Source organism: Nymphalis io, chromosome 18 (assembly GCF_905147045.1).
Source record: "Nymphalis io chromosome 18, ilAglIoxx1.1, whole genome shotgun sequence".
Classification (NCBI taxonomy): Eukaryota; Metazoa; Arthropoda; class Insecta; order Lepidoptera; family Nymphalidae; genus Nymphalis; species Nymphalis io.
In genome coordinates, this window is record NC_065905.1 from 3,675,256 (window position 1) to 3,690,880 (window position 15,625).

Consider the following 15,625-nt stretch of genomic DNA (forward strand, 5'->3'; position numbering starts at 1 on the left):
TACAGTGACGCCATCCTTGTAAGCCGTTGGAGTTGGCAAACATTTTTTAATCAGACCCTGTTCCGAGTGAACGTGTATGTTTGTACGTTATAATTCTGATTTTTAAATTTAAATATTAAATTAAAATTTAATCAATAATTCTACTATGATTACTGCTTCATGGCGACCGTTATGTGCAATACAGAGTATATATATTATTAGTATTCGCCCGCGTGTGAAAAGGAGAGGAGTATTAGATAAAAAAGTAGTCTATGCCCGTCCTTGTTCAAGCTTGCTTCATACTAAATTATATCAAAATTGATTCAGTTGCTTATAACGTGGCGTAACAGACAGTTACTATCACATTTATAATATTAGTATAGTTTTGGATTAAAAAATAAATAAATCGATGATAAATTGAGCATGTAAAAAAGAATACATGTGGCAGAGATGCGAATGTTAAGAAGGTTGAGCGGTGTAACTAGAATAGACAAGATGACAAACGAGTATATCAGAGGAAGTCTGAAAGTAGCATCAATAGATGAAAAGTTGAAGAGTAATAGATTAGCGTGGTATGAGCATATGATGAGGAGGGGTGAAAAGTATGTTACTAGAAAGGTGATGAGTATGCATGTTGATGGATATAGGGGACGTGGGCGTGGACTCTCGTGACGGCCGAAGAAAGTGTGGATGGATTGCGTAAGAAAGGATATGTGTATGAAAGGGGTAAGTACTGAGATGACGAGTGACAGAGAGAAGTGGAAGGAAAATACGTGTTGTGCCGACCCTACGTAGTGGATTAAGGGCAGGAAGAAGAACATCCGAAAATTAATAATTTTGAAAAATAATTAATCCGATTATTGAATGTTCCTTTTACATGAGAGCCTTTCCATGCCTTTTAAATAACCAAGATTGAATTCAATACCATTTTCAAAGGATACCTATAACCACGAATTCTTTTGAGAAAATGACCATGAGCTCCGTACTGCAAAGCCATTCGTTTCATATAAATACGGCAGTTAATCTTTTATCTACGGAAAACGAATAATCCCTTTAGCATTTAAATTCAAATTCCAAACAGATTTGGGCCTTACCTTTTTCACAGCTGTTAGTTAAAATCCCATAAAGATATCTGTTTTCAATATAGAAATCCTGTCAAATGAGTTGCCATTTTATATTAAAGGTATCGGGGTTATTGTTAAATATTAGTGAAATTATATACGCGTTATATCGTTTTAATGACACTGCGATTACATGAATCCTAAATCCAGCGATTTAAAGCGGCTTAGAAATTTTGAATATATTTTAATAATATTTGAATAAAATAAATGGTTACAATATAAAAAGTATTTAATTATTGTTCTTGTTGAAACTGTGAAACTTATTTACAAATAAAAGTTGCAATAAAAACATATATTTTGCTTAGAATTAGTTTTTAGAAGAAAGACTCGTTGGATTATTCTTACTGGCATTTTTCTTAAGAAAATATATTCTATTTACGATGTAAAAAAATTTACTTCTGATGAAGGACTGATAAATATAATTATAGTTACAATTAAAAAAATACAAAATATTACTAATAAGCAGTTTTTATGTATGTACGTGCATCAAGCGTAAAAAACACAAAAAATAAATAGGTAATTATTTATTTTTTACTATTTAATTGCGTATAGTACAATTACTATAATATAATATATAGTAAAAAAGGATTTTTCTCTAACAAACAAATATAGTAAGAGAACCGATTTCGATAAAATTTGGTATGAAGTAAGCTTGAACTCCAAGGAAGAAAGTAAGTGAACTTTTTTATACCTAACACCTGTCTCCCTCGTAATCTCGGATGGCAATCCGACAGGATCTGAAAGAGTTTAGGCGCAGAAACAGCTATTTTACGTACCTTCCGAGCCAAGGATTGTACACACTTCCAACTTCCAGAATCCGAGCTGTTACTGAGAATCTTTGACAGAAAAACCTAATAACTTTTTACTGGCCCGACCTTGGGCTTGAACCCGTGATCCCGAGAATTATGGTCTTATGTCTAGCCACTTGACTAACGAGGTAGTCAATGAAGATTAACGTATTTTATTTACATTTAAACACCAAACCTTAATCTAAAGTTTTAGAGCTTAAAGTACTAACGATATCGTGTCGAGAGTTTTCATCTAATTTTCATTCCATGGCTTACAACGGGGTTATTCAAGGGATTTGTTATTGAACAGATTTTAGAGTGAGAAAGATATACATTGTATGATAGAGCGAGTTGACTTAAGGGGAAGCGAAATTCCGATCGTTGTTCGCAATGATTCGAAACCATTCAACATTGGCTTGGAATATATAAGTGGTATAATCTGGTCAGTTTATATATTTAGTGGTTTATTCGGTATTCGAAGATTGTCTATTGTTACACAGTGATTGGATACAGCTTTATAAATTTATTATTCACGTCGTTTGTTGGTTATTTATTACTATTAGGGATTTTATATTTGGAATGGGAATTCATCGTCCATCAATCTCTTGACCTTTGAGGATTAAGCTCCGATGTTTAGAATGTGTATTAAATTAATGTAATTTATTAGGAAGATTAACTTAGTAAAATATAAAATTGAAATCTAAAACATTTTTGATTTTGGTTGTAATTTTATTACAGTAGTACTAATTATAGTTATAATTTTAATTTAAACCAGCCCATTCATTTCCCACCACTGGGCAAGGATTTGTTTTCGTAAGAAAAAGGTTTCAAGTATATTTCATCTTTCTGTTTCTGATTTGTGATAGATAATATAATTCGTGAGGAAACCTGCATGTGTCGGATATAATAGTGACATTTTATCAGACACATGCATTTTTCGTTTGCCACTTTGAACGAACAAACCATAGTCAAGTACTTATAAATTACAAGTTCTTGCTCGGGTTTGAATCTGTAATGTTTTCTTAAGATCCATCCATTCATCCATCCTCGTAAGATTACATGACATGATATTAATTTCTACTTACTATTTTCAACGACATTTTGCTCTCTTTCACTCTACTACTAACTAATAATATTTAAGCGAGGTATTTTTCACTACATCGTTTAACCTCAGCGTTAAAAATAAAAAACGAAATTACTCTCAATTTCAAAGAATAGGTATATATTTGTTAGAGAATTTAAATATAGCGATAATGGAAAATTTAAAAATAACTTCTGTACAAATCATGACCGCGTGAAATGGTGACGAGAATGCTATTAGTATTTCTCCGTTGAATTAAAAATTCAGAATCTCGTGGCGAAAAATGGTCCGGCCCTCCTGTCAACTGTGGAGGCAATGAGACGGGGAGTGAGGATCTTGTTGTTTTTTTTGCATTTAAAATGTAATTATTTTCTTGTAACTTCGAACGATTTTCTTGGCTTAGTTTCCAGCCAGTGAAATATAACCAAACAGCTTTTAATATTCTAAAACTATGAAAAATATTTATTTTGCAGTATGTCAAATGAATCTATTAACATTAAAACTTAAAAAATATTAAGCAATATTTACAATTTGCCACACTTCAATAGTTTACGTATGTGTATGAAAGTCTTTCCGATGGATAATATGAACCGAATAAATAATTTTCGAATTAATAAATAAGTCGATTATACTTCATTAAATAACTTGCAAAGATTTTGTAATCGCCAATTTATACTTTAAAGTAAAAAAGTCTGAGACTGTTCAGAATGAGCTTTTTATAAAAAATACCGACAAGAAATTAATTATAAACTAATAATATAGAATAGTAATTAAATTATTTAGATCCTGTTTGAAAATCAACGAACACTAATTCCATCCATTTTTTTAACATCTATATAATCTTTACATTCTTCACATCGTAGACTCGGAGGTCCAGGGTTCAGTTCCCGGAGCGAGCCAATCAAAAATTATTGGGTTTTTCTGTCAGAAAATTCTCAGTAGCAGCCCGGAGTCTGGAAGTTGGAAGTGTGTATACTCCCGTGCCTCGGAAAGCACGTAAAGCTGTTGGTCCTGCGCCTGAACTCTTTCCGGTCGCGCTGGATTGCCGTCCTATCTGATTATGAGAGTTAGAGATTAGAGAGTGCACCTGTGTTTGCGCACACACTTGTGCACTATAATATGCCCTGCGCAGTTAGGTAATCTCTCTTGAGATTGGCCGCCGAAATCGGTCTGGAAGACATTATTATTATAATCTTCACATAGAATAATTTGCCTTGTTGTATAAGTATGTTAATGTATCGTACAGTATATTTTATCTCTTGAGAAAAAAAGACGAGGATATTTCTAAATTTAAATATAGTTGTTTTTAAACCATCTTTAAATGCAAAATCCGAACGAGTAGAATAGCAACGGATAAAACTAAAAATACATCCCACAAAACTAAGCGATTTCGTTTGAAATACAATAATTACAGTTTAAAAAACATTGCCAGGTTTAATAGTTATAAAATGTTTTCACAATATTTATATTAAATATATTTAACATATATTTACACAATTATCATGTTTCTAATGAATTCAAAATGTTATTACATCAGTTTAATGTAAAAGTAGGTATCCATTAAACTGCTCATTACTGCTTATTGCTAATGAAATCGCGTTTCTGTATTAATATTGCATAAATTACACATATATATAAAACCAAGTACAGTTCGTATATATAAAACTAGTTTAAGCCTGTGGCATCGCCCGTAATGGGGAGGGAGGTTTATTGATTGGTATTGGGTACAAAAATAAAACCTATGTCCTTCTTTGAGGTTCAAGCTTGCTTCGTACAAAATTTCATCAAAATCGGTTTAGTAGTTTGGCCATGAAAGCGTTATAAGGATTACACAAAGAATATGACATCTTAATTCTCAAGGTTGGTGTCGCATTGGCGATTTTATAAGAGAGCTATTAGCAAATCGCATGGAATATGTAATTGTAAGATTTGTTTATTTTTCTTCTCTTACTTCGATACAAAGTCAAAGTTAATAATCTTTTTTTCAATAAATAAGCGGAATTGGAATAGGCAATACAAAACACGTCATATTGTTAGTATCTTTTATTTTTACAAACTAATTATTATCTGAGATAATATTTATTATGATTATGAGAGTAAAAAAATATAGAACGCGCATTTGCGTACATAAATTGTGTACAATAAGTTATATTCTGCTTGGTTGACGAAATTCATAAAAGAGAAAAGAACATACATACATACATACAATCATATATATAAAAAGATGGTCAGCAGATGTGAAATACCGAAATGATTAATGATTATTAAAAGAATTATAATTAAAGCAAACTAATACATAATCATTTAGTAAAATATAATGTTTAATATTATGATAATATATTTAATAAGTAAGATAAGTCTTAGTATACGCGTTACGCACACACCGGAGAGTAGATAGTTGAGGAAGAAATTATTTATGAGAGTGTCGTTTGCCGTCACGGCATACGACACTCTCATAAGCATTATCTAAAAATGCCCGATAATATATATTTCACATCAAGTAGTGTCCGATTCTTTGTGATATTAAAAAGTTCTTGATATTTTTTTTTTTATAGAATAGGAAGGCGGACGAGCATATGGGCCACCTGATGGTAAGTGGTCACCAACGCTCTTAGACACTGGCATTGTAAGAAATGTCAACCATCGCTTACATATCCAATGCGCCACCAACCTTGGGAACTAAGATTTTATGTCCCTTGTGCCTGTAATTACACTGGCTCACTCACCCTTCAAACCGGAACACAACAATATCAAGTATTGCTGTTTTGCGGTAGAATATCTGATGAGTGGGTGGTACCTACCCAGACGAGCTTGCACAAAGCCCTACCACCAGTAAAAAACATGTTAACAAATACTTTTATAAATTTTAGTTAATGAAGCCAACGCTCTCAAATAATTATAATGTATGCACAGCGCGTTCTACGTCTCGTCTATTAAGTTAGTCGGCAATATGTTAGCTAGATTGCTATTAAAGCGGGAATTGGTTTAGTTCCATGTAACTGAGACGCGAAAGCGTGTGATATTTCTGTATTCTACGGCAATTATTAGAAAATTATTAGCGATAGTCTTTTTTACCTATTTTCCTTCAACCACTTCGGATATAGTAATCATTCTATTTATATTACCTTTCTATTGTAACCTGATCATATATTGTATGATTTTGTATTTAGATTTGATAAATAATTATGACCGGTAAGAAAAATTAAAGAAAAAATAATTCTATAGCTAGTAATGTCTAAATAGTTTCGTTTTAGTTTTATTATATGCTTACTTTAATTAATTGTAAAAAGAAAATAAAAAAAAAAACACTTTTTGGAAAAAAGTTATCATTATCATCATTAACATCCATTTTTCGGCCACTGCTGGACGTAAGCCTCTCAATTACTGGCAAAGTGACTGGTAGCCAATCCACCTAGCTGGAGGGCGTCCTACGCTATGCTTGCCAAGGCATTCCAAGTTTAGCGGCGCACGGTTTTATGGAAGGTTAATATTTCTCATAGTCCCAATGTCTATGGTAGTCGTGACTATTTACCATCAGGCCTGTTTGCCAGTCTGACTACCTACCATATTAAAAAAAGTCTGTTACAGGTATTGTACGTATTACTCACAACAGCTCGCCGCAATATATTAGCTTGTTAGCAATTAACGCGGTAATTGGCTTAGCTGCTTGTAATTGAGACGCAAGTGCATGGAATAGTCCTCTGATAATAGTTTATAGTATCAAATTAGGTCGTAAATTAATCTTTTCGTTTTGATACTTTATAATATTATTATAATGACATACTATTAAGTAGTCAAGTAAAAATAACTATACGATAATTCGGTACGAAATTATATTCTAAGTTATTAAACAGGCTTCGGTTTTATTTTATATTTTTATGGATACACTATTTTATTAAAAAAAGTTTTTTTTTGTAAAGCTAGAACGAAAGAAGTCAATTGAAATAACAAGCAGAATATGTTTAAAGGGCCACGGTCACCACCTGCCATCAGATGGCCCATTTGCCTGCCTATGATTTGTAAATCACTCAAATCACAAATACGAATGTACTCCATTAATTGAACACTATCTCCATTTCCGTAATAACTCATCCGGGATATATTTGGTTTTGTCTAGATCCGGTCGTTTTATTAGTCGATCAATAATATTAGGTAAATCATCATCATTCATGGAAAATCATCATGGAAAGTCTATCATTCATGTTGTTTTAATACAACTTTTTTATTGAATAAACTTAAAGCATACCTTAATAATAATTAATAACAATCAATGGACAAGGCACATTCGTGTTACAAGAGCTAAATAATTGGGCAACTGTAGTATCAATACTAAAATTCCGCATTTTTTTTTATTTACTAATTAATACATTGAAATTATTTACTTAAAAACATTTATAAATAAGGCATATCATTGAACACACGAATATATAAATATATATATATATATATATATTTATATAAATATATATATATATATATATTTATTTATTTATTTCATAGGCAGGCGCCCATAGACATTGGCATTGTAAGAAATGTTAACTATCGCTTACATCGCCAATGCGCTACCAACCTTGGGAACTAAGATGTTATGTCCCTTGTGCCTGTAGTTACACTGGCTCACTCACCCTTCAAACCACAACACAACAATACTACGTACTGCTGTTTTCTGCTGTACAAAGCCCTAATAAAAAGCGTGGAGTTAGTACTTGTTAACTTCGAGACAAGATTTATATGAATTTATTTATGTTTGAAATGTTAGAAAAAGAGTAACTACTGAGCTTTTTGCCGGTTCTTCTTGTTTAAATCTACATTCCGAACCGGTTGATTTATATGAATTATAAATCTGTAAAGACGATTCAAAAAAGTGCCTTTAAAAGTCTACTTAAATAAAGTATATTTTGTTAAAGTTTGTATTGGGTAATTATTTTAATAAATTAATGTTTATGATAAATGATAAAGAAGTATAGAAATAAATGATGAAATAACAAGTAATGCAGAATTAGCGGCTTTGAAGAGGAAGGTGCATATTTTTATGTCGATTATATTTAGGTAGTCACAATATGTAGAGAATTTGTTTTTTATTCTTATTTAGATCATATGAGCCGAGATGGCCCAGTGGTAAGAACGCGTGAATCTTAACCGATGATCGTGGGTTCAAACCCGGGCAAGCACCACTGAATTTTCATGTGCTTAATTTGTGATTATAATTCATCACGTGCTTTACGGTGAAGGAAAACATCGCGAGGAAACCTGCATGTGTCTAATTTCACTGAAATTCTGCCACATGTGTATTCCACCAACCCGCATTGGAGCAGCGTGGTGGAATAAGCTCCAAACCTTCTCCTCAAAAAGAGGAGAGGAGGCCTTTAGCCCAGCAGTGGGACATTCACAGGCTGTTACGGTAGATCATATAGTAGTAGTTAATTTTTATTAAAGATAATTTTGTTATAAAATTCGTAGTTTAATTAGCGAGTTTAATTGCATCATTGTGGCTAGCTTATGACACATCCGTGTAGCCTGTGTCACTCGGGGTGAGGTAATATATAATGTAATGAAGAAATACATACATATATGGACCCTAGGATTACACTCCTGTTTTGGACAGTGGTATAAAAAATAAAGCCAGTTAGTATAATAACTTTTACATTGAATATAAATACGTACTAATTGTAATATTTTATTCCTTTTTTAATAAAATTCACTTATGTCACATTAAATTAAATCGAAGTATTCTTTTCAAATTGATTTTTATAAGTACTTTTGAATTGTCAAACGTTACCACCGATTCAGAATATGGATTCTATCGAGACGAACAGGCAAGATACTCAATAGATACTCTTTAAAAAAAACCTTATATACATTACATAGCATTAGTTACTTTCTACACGAGATCCAGCAATCATTCAATCCATGCATTTTTTATCAGATATATATTCTGAAAAAGAGTAATAGGTTTTTCTAAGAATATTAATTTATTAAAAGAATATCTAATCGTAAGGTTTATTTTATCTATAAATTGTAATGCATATTTTGTTTCTTTTTTTTAAATTTTAGTTATAGAATATTTGAATAAAAATGATTTTACTAAAACAATCTAATTATCAGATTTAAAAAAAAAATCCATTTTCTATTTTGATAACTTAAATAAAAAATAGGTCATACACATTACCCCATTGAGTTTATGACACATAAATTTTATGTTCAATCTTATATGTATAAAATAAAATATATCGCTATTTACAACTTATCATAAAATTTCTGATAACGCAGTATGTTGACTGAAGTTTTTATTATCTGTGCTCTTTGGATGGTTGCGATAGTTCTTAAAACTCTTTCGAAAGAACATTCCGGAACATAAGTGTCATTTACTTGCGTTTTATGGAAGTTTGTCTACGATTGTTCACATTAAACGTGTAAACTTTTATTATATCTGTTATGACTTGGACCGGCTCATTATACAGTAAATCTTAATTATACTTTAATATATTATAATTAGATTGTTTTATAAGAATAATTACAAAAAGGATTCAATTTTAATGAAGTTTTTAGTAGTAAGTAAGCTGTCATATTAAATCTGTCTATAAACGTGCTAATGAGCATCATTAGCGCAACGGTGTACGGGTCTCTTAGCAATGTGAATGACGTAGATTCAATCCTTATTTCTTGAGCTTATCTGCTCACTAAGCTATCGGAATATTATGAATATCTATAAAAAATAGTTCGTAATCACTGAATATCTAGGACAGTTTATGGGCGAGACACGCGGCCCTAATTTGCTTCGGCGTTTCTCGCTTGTAGCTTACAAATTAAAAGTAGTTTTTTTTTTTAATTTCAAAAGTGATATAACATTATATGATAATGATTATGATGTGGTCCTGAACGATTTCTACCACGTCGGCCAATTTTTAGATATATTATCCAACTGCGCTGATATATTATAGAGCACAAGTCTGTGTCCAAATATGTACTCTCTATTCTTGCACTCTCATAAACCGATGGGATGGAAATCCAACAAGACCAGAAATAGTTCAGGTGCAGGACCAATGTGCTTTCCGATGGAAGTATCACACTTCCAACTTTCAGACTTCCGGCTTCTATCGAGAATCTTCGACAGAACATCCGGATAACTTTTTTTGTCCGACCTGGGGTTGAAATCCGGTATCGGATCTGCGTCTTTATATTTAGTCATTAGGTCAACGAGGCAGTCATTTATTATATCTTAGCAAAGTGTGTAGTGCGAGTTTTGAATGAAATAAAAACAGCGCCGTCTAGTAGCAATAATCGGAATTCCATACAAAGTTAACAGCAACACTTTCGAATACGTAAAAAACTCGCATTGTACACTGTAGACCATAATATAATAACTCTTTAATAAGATTTATTATATTTGCTTAATCAACCACTTCTTTAATAAAATATAATAATAATAATATCCTGGCACATTATTCACGCACGGCCATCTGATCCGAAACTAAGCAGAGCTTGTATTATGGAAACGAGACAACTGATATACTACATATACTATTCTTTTGTAAAAACATACTTATATAGATAATTACATCCAAACTTAGGACAAACATGGACAGACATGTTCATGCACACAAATATCTGTCCTGGGTGGGAATCGAACCCACAACCTTCGGCGTGAAAAGCAATTACCAACCACGCCAATCAGCCTGTCAAATATGTTAGGCAAGAAGAATATAAACAGCGCGGGTGAAGTCGACTCGACTCCAGTAACAGTAACAGCCTGTTAATGTCCCACTGCTGAGCTAAGGCCTCCTCTCCCTTTTGAGGAGAAGGTTTGGAGCTTATTCCACCACGCTGCTCTAATGCGGGTTGGTAGAATACACATGTGGCAGAATTTCAATGAAATTAGACACATGCAGGTTTCCTCACGGTGTTTTCCTTCACCGTTAAGCACGAGATGAATTATAAACACAAATTAAGCACATGAAAATTCAGTGGTGCTTGCCCAGGTTTGAACCCACGATCATCGGTTAAGATTCACGCGTTCTTACCACTAGGCCATCTCGGCTTCGACTCGACTCCGATCGGCATTTACTTCATACGTATGAACATTCAAACTTAGTTTCAATCAAGATTATTAATATAAGATGATTGTGTCTTAAAATAAATTACATTTTTTATAATTATCATCACCTGTATAGGTCAGTAGATATTCAACTTATTAAGCTATATTTTTATACACTTCTGGTGCTAGAATAGACTTAAATAAATCTAGCGCACTAAATATTATCAACTTAACAAAATCTATTTAATAAAATATTTAAAAATCATTTTCAACTCGATAACTATTTATATATGTAGGAACAATACTCAAAATAATTTTATAAAAATATAATACGATATATAAAACCTTTTTAATAAGAACAGAACACAAACATAATTAAATCAGTAGATGTTTTAACCAAAGCAGGTATAATATAATATACTTATTTATCATATATATATAATTATATGTATATATATATATATATATATATATATATGTTTACCTAGATCGCATAACAAATACCAGATGCTTGACGATGTGAAGCCATTCCAGATAACTGAGATATTTTGTCTCACATGCTTTGTACATAATGTAGATCAATGAAATTTCAGACCAAAGCGTAAGACTTTAGCAATAAACTTAATAATTATTTATAAATTTTGGACTTTGTGCAACCTTGTCTGGGGTAGGTATCGCCTATTAATCGGATATTCTAACGCAAAACAGCAGTACTTAGTATTGTTTTTTTCCGGTTTGAAGAGCCAGTGTAACTACAGGCATGAGACATAACATTTTAGTTCCCATGACACAACACAATGCCAATGTCTATGAGCGGTGGTGACCACTTAAGATCAGGTAGCACATTTGACCGTCTGCCAAGATTTCTATAAAAAATAACATTAATAGACACTGCCGATAGAAGTGATTGGCATGATTTGGCAACCTTCGTCAAGTCCTCAAGTCGTCTATACCGCAATGTTTGAAGACGAAAGTCTTCAACCAATGCGTCTTACCTGCCATGACATACGGTGCCGAAACGTGGACACTAACTGCGGGACTAGTCCACAAATTCAAAGTCGCTCAGCGTGCTATGGAGCGAGCTATGCTCGGAGTATCTTTGAAGGATAAGATCAGAAATGAGATTATCCGGAAAAGAACCGGAGTCACCGACATAGCTTGCAAAATTAGCAGGCTGAAGTGGCAGTGGGCTGGTCACGTATGTCGTAGGACCGATGGCCGTTGGAGCAGACGAGTCCTAGAGTGGAGACCGCGAATCGGCAAGCGCAGCGTAGGGCGCCCTCCAGCCAGGTGGACCGACGACCTTAAGAAGGTGGCGGGCACCAACTGGATGCGGAAGGCGGAGGACAGGGAGCTTTGGCGCACCTTGGGAGAGGCCTATGTTCAGCAGTGGACAACGATTGGCTGTTGATTGATGATTGATTGATAGAAGTGAAAACTGTTTAATATATTTGTCCAATTTTCACATTTATTAGCACTCCAAGTAATAATTCTATCATTTTTGAATATAAATGCAATATAATATTCGTCAATATACACAGTATGTCGCAAACTCGTTACAATATATTAATACAGATTAATTTAAATAAATAATAGTTAAAAGACGCCTATAATATTTGTATATACTGTTAGTATTTACATAAATTTCAATCACTATTACCTTAGTAATTTCTATACTTAAATTTTTGTACTTTCGACGGTTTTTATTATATTAACATTAGCATGTCGGTGACGCGAAGCCACGAGTCTATCCCCTACGATAAACCAGCGCCACGCGCCTAATGCTGTTAAGACCTGGGCGGCTTTAATAATTAGTTATAAATAATGTTAGAATCGTTTCCATTACACGAAATAAAATGGTATATACAAAAACTACTAATATAATATTTAATACATTTTTATATGAGTGGCACATTACATGCATATATAGAACACAAAAAACGATAAGGTTCCGGAACGTTACGAGAGGATTATGAGGATATTTTACTTACTCCCAGTAAACCAAAATAATTTAAACCGTTCTCATAGCAAACCATTTTTGCTATATTTTCATTTATTTCGACAGATAATAACTGAAGGGTCAATCTTATTTCGGGATAAAGAGGGATTTAAAGAAAAAAAAAACATCTGCTTCTAAGCCTCTGGGATAACGTAATTCAGGTTTACACTTTTATATTATAAATAAGCACTGCGACTGTGTGTGTGGGTTTGGGACATGGAGGATGCTTTTTACGGTTATTATATTTGGGTATCCTACTTTGTTATAAAGGTATTATATATTAGATATATATTAGACTGCATCGTTGGTCTACTGGCTAACTTATAAGACTACCGGTCACGAACGCCTCGGCTCGAACTCTGGGTCGGGCTGCTGACATCCGCGGTTATTGCGTCTAATTTATCTCCAATCGAATTATGAGAGTGAGCAGAGGAGTGTCTGTTTTCTCTATATACTTTTTGCTACTAATATTTATAATTTTTTTGGTACATGTTTAACATATTAGATGGAAGTTCAATGAACTTGTAGTCTATTTCAAAAGATTACTACATTAGAATACTGCTATCGATAAACTAGACTGTTATAACCCTATAAAACTACATTTAACTACCGTACATTGCATTAGCGTATTGCCTGGGCCCATAACTTTGTACGTATGTAAATTAGATTTAAAATAAATTTAAAAATGTACTTGTAAGAGATGACAATCAGTTTACAAGCTCGATCATAAACTTTTTAATAAAGGTGTAAATTTTCAAAGTAAAGCGTGGTGGCGTACGCTGCAAGCTATCTTAATAAGGAGATGATATTTTGATCCAGAATTGGGATAATTATTACATTTACTACTTCAATACATGAATTTATATATGTATAATATTACGATATAAACATTTTATGTAGACACATTTGTACCCGTGCGAAGCCGGGATGTTAAATAGTTAACGATAAATTTACGTTTAAATTAAATCCGATTATATCCATTAGATTCCATGAAGTAGTCGTGGCAAGAGTATTTATTTATTAAAAGTATGGCTTGTTTATCATGTTATATGTTTTTTATGGTATAGGTAGGCGGACGAGCATATGAGCCACCTGATGGTAAGTGGTCACCAATGCCCATATACATTGGCATTGTAAAAAATGTTAACTATCGCTTACATCGGCAAAGTGCTACCTACTTTGGGAACTAAGATGTTATGTCCCTTGTTCCTGTGATTTCACTGGCTCACTCACCCTTAAGACCGAAACACAACACTACCAAGTACTGCTGTTTTGCGGTAGAATATCTGATTAGTGGGTGGTACCTACCCAGACGAGCTTGCACAAAGCCCTACCATCAGTAAATATCATTTATCTATTCTTAGGGAAATTAACTTCACCATATAATTAAATATGCAAATATACAAAAAATAATCCAAGTTACATACTTATTTTATTACTTCGCTTAAAATATATTTTGTGGTATAAGACTTCAAAATGATAAATAATGTATCATAAAAGCGTTGTGTTAAATAAAGCGCCCTGTAAGTGCTTAATGTATTTATGTGGCTTAGTTTTTATCGTGGATACCGTGCGATGTTTTCATAGAAGAGAAATTTTGAGCGAGTTTTGTTATTAGTCCCTATACTGATACCGTTTTATTTTTTTGCTTTATATGCTCGTAAGACTTACTGGCTGTGCGCTTTATTCGCTGATATAAAATATTCAGTATTGTAATCTGGAATATAATAAGTATTGACGTTTGGATGTGGAATATCTAATCAGTTGGTGGTGATACCAGGTGGCGGTCTTATCACTGATGTAGTGATGTTTTTCTACAAACTTGACACAGAAATATACTTGTAAGACACTTAAAGGTGAAAAAAATCAATGAATATATTATAAGGGAGGATTTTTTTGTTATAATTATAATGGAAATATTAACGATTTGTTTTCATGTTATTATTATGTTTTAAGTAATTTATTCTTTTCTTTTTCAGGTAATAATATCACGCAGTATCACAGAAAACAATTAAACCGAAACGAACATTTTGTCAACGTCAAAGGTAGGCTTAAAAAGTTTATTTCTCATCAATAACAAAAGATCACCTTACACGAGAAACTAATAACATTATTTTCTTATATCTATATTTTAATTATTATATAATATTTTTATACAAAACAAAAGGTATTACATATATATTTTCTTAAATCAAGCTTTAACAGTGTTTTCTTAGTCCAGTCTTAAATTTTACAAAAGATTTTTCATTAATTTGTTCTTTGGGTAATCTATTGTGAACTCGTGCCCCTACCGTATGTACTTCACATTAGCACTACAGTTATTACCCCTGGCTTATTTCTGTCACAGCGGTTTATCACCAAGACTAGCCATCTGTAAAGAAGATATTGTACAGCTGTGTGCGTGAGTATATGTGCACTCTCTAAACGCTAACTCTCATAGTCCGATGGGATGGCAATACGACACGACCTTGCAGAGTTCAAACGCAGTAACAACGGCTTTATAAGCTTTACCAATTCACGATTACTATTTCGTACATCGCCAAGTTTCTTGAGCACTTCTTAAAAGAAAAATGTCATAACTCCAATAAATCCACATTAATATTAACACATCTTTTTACAATA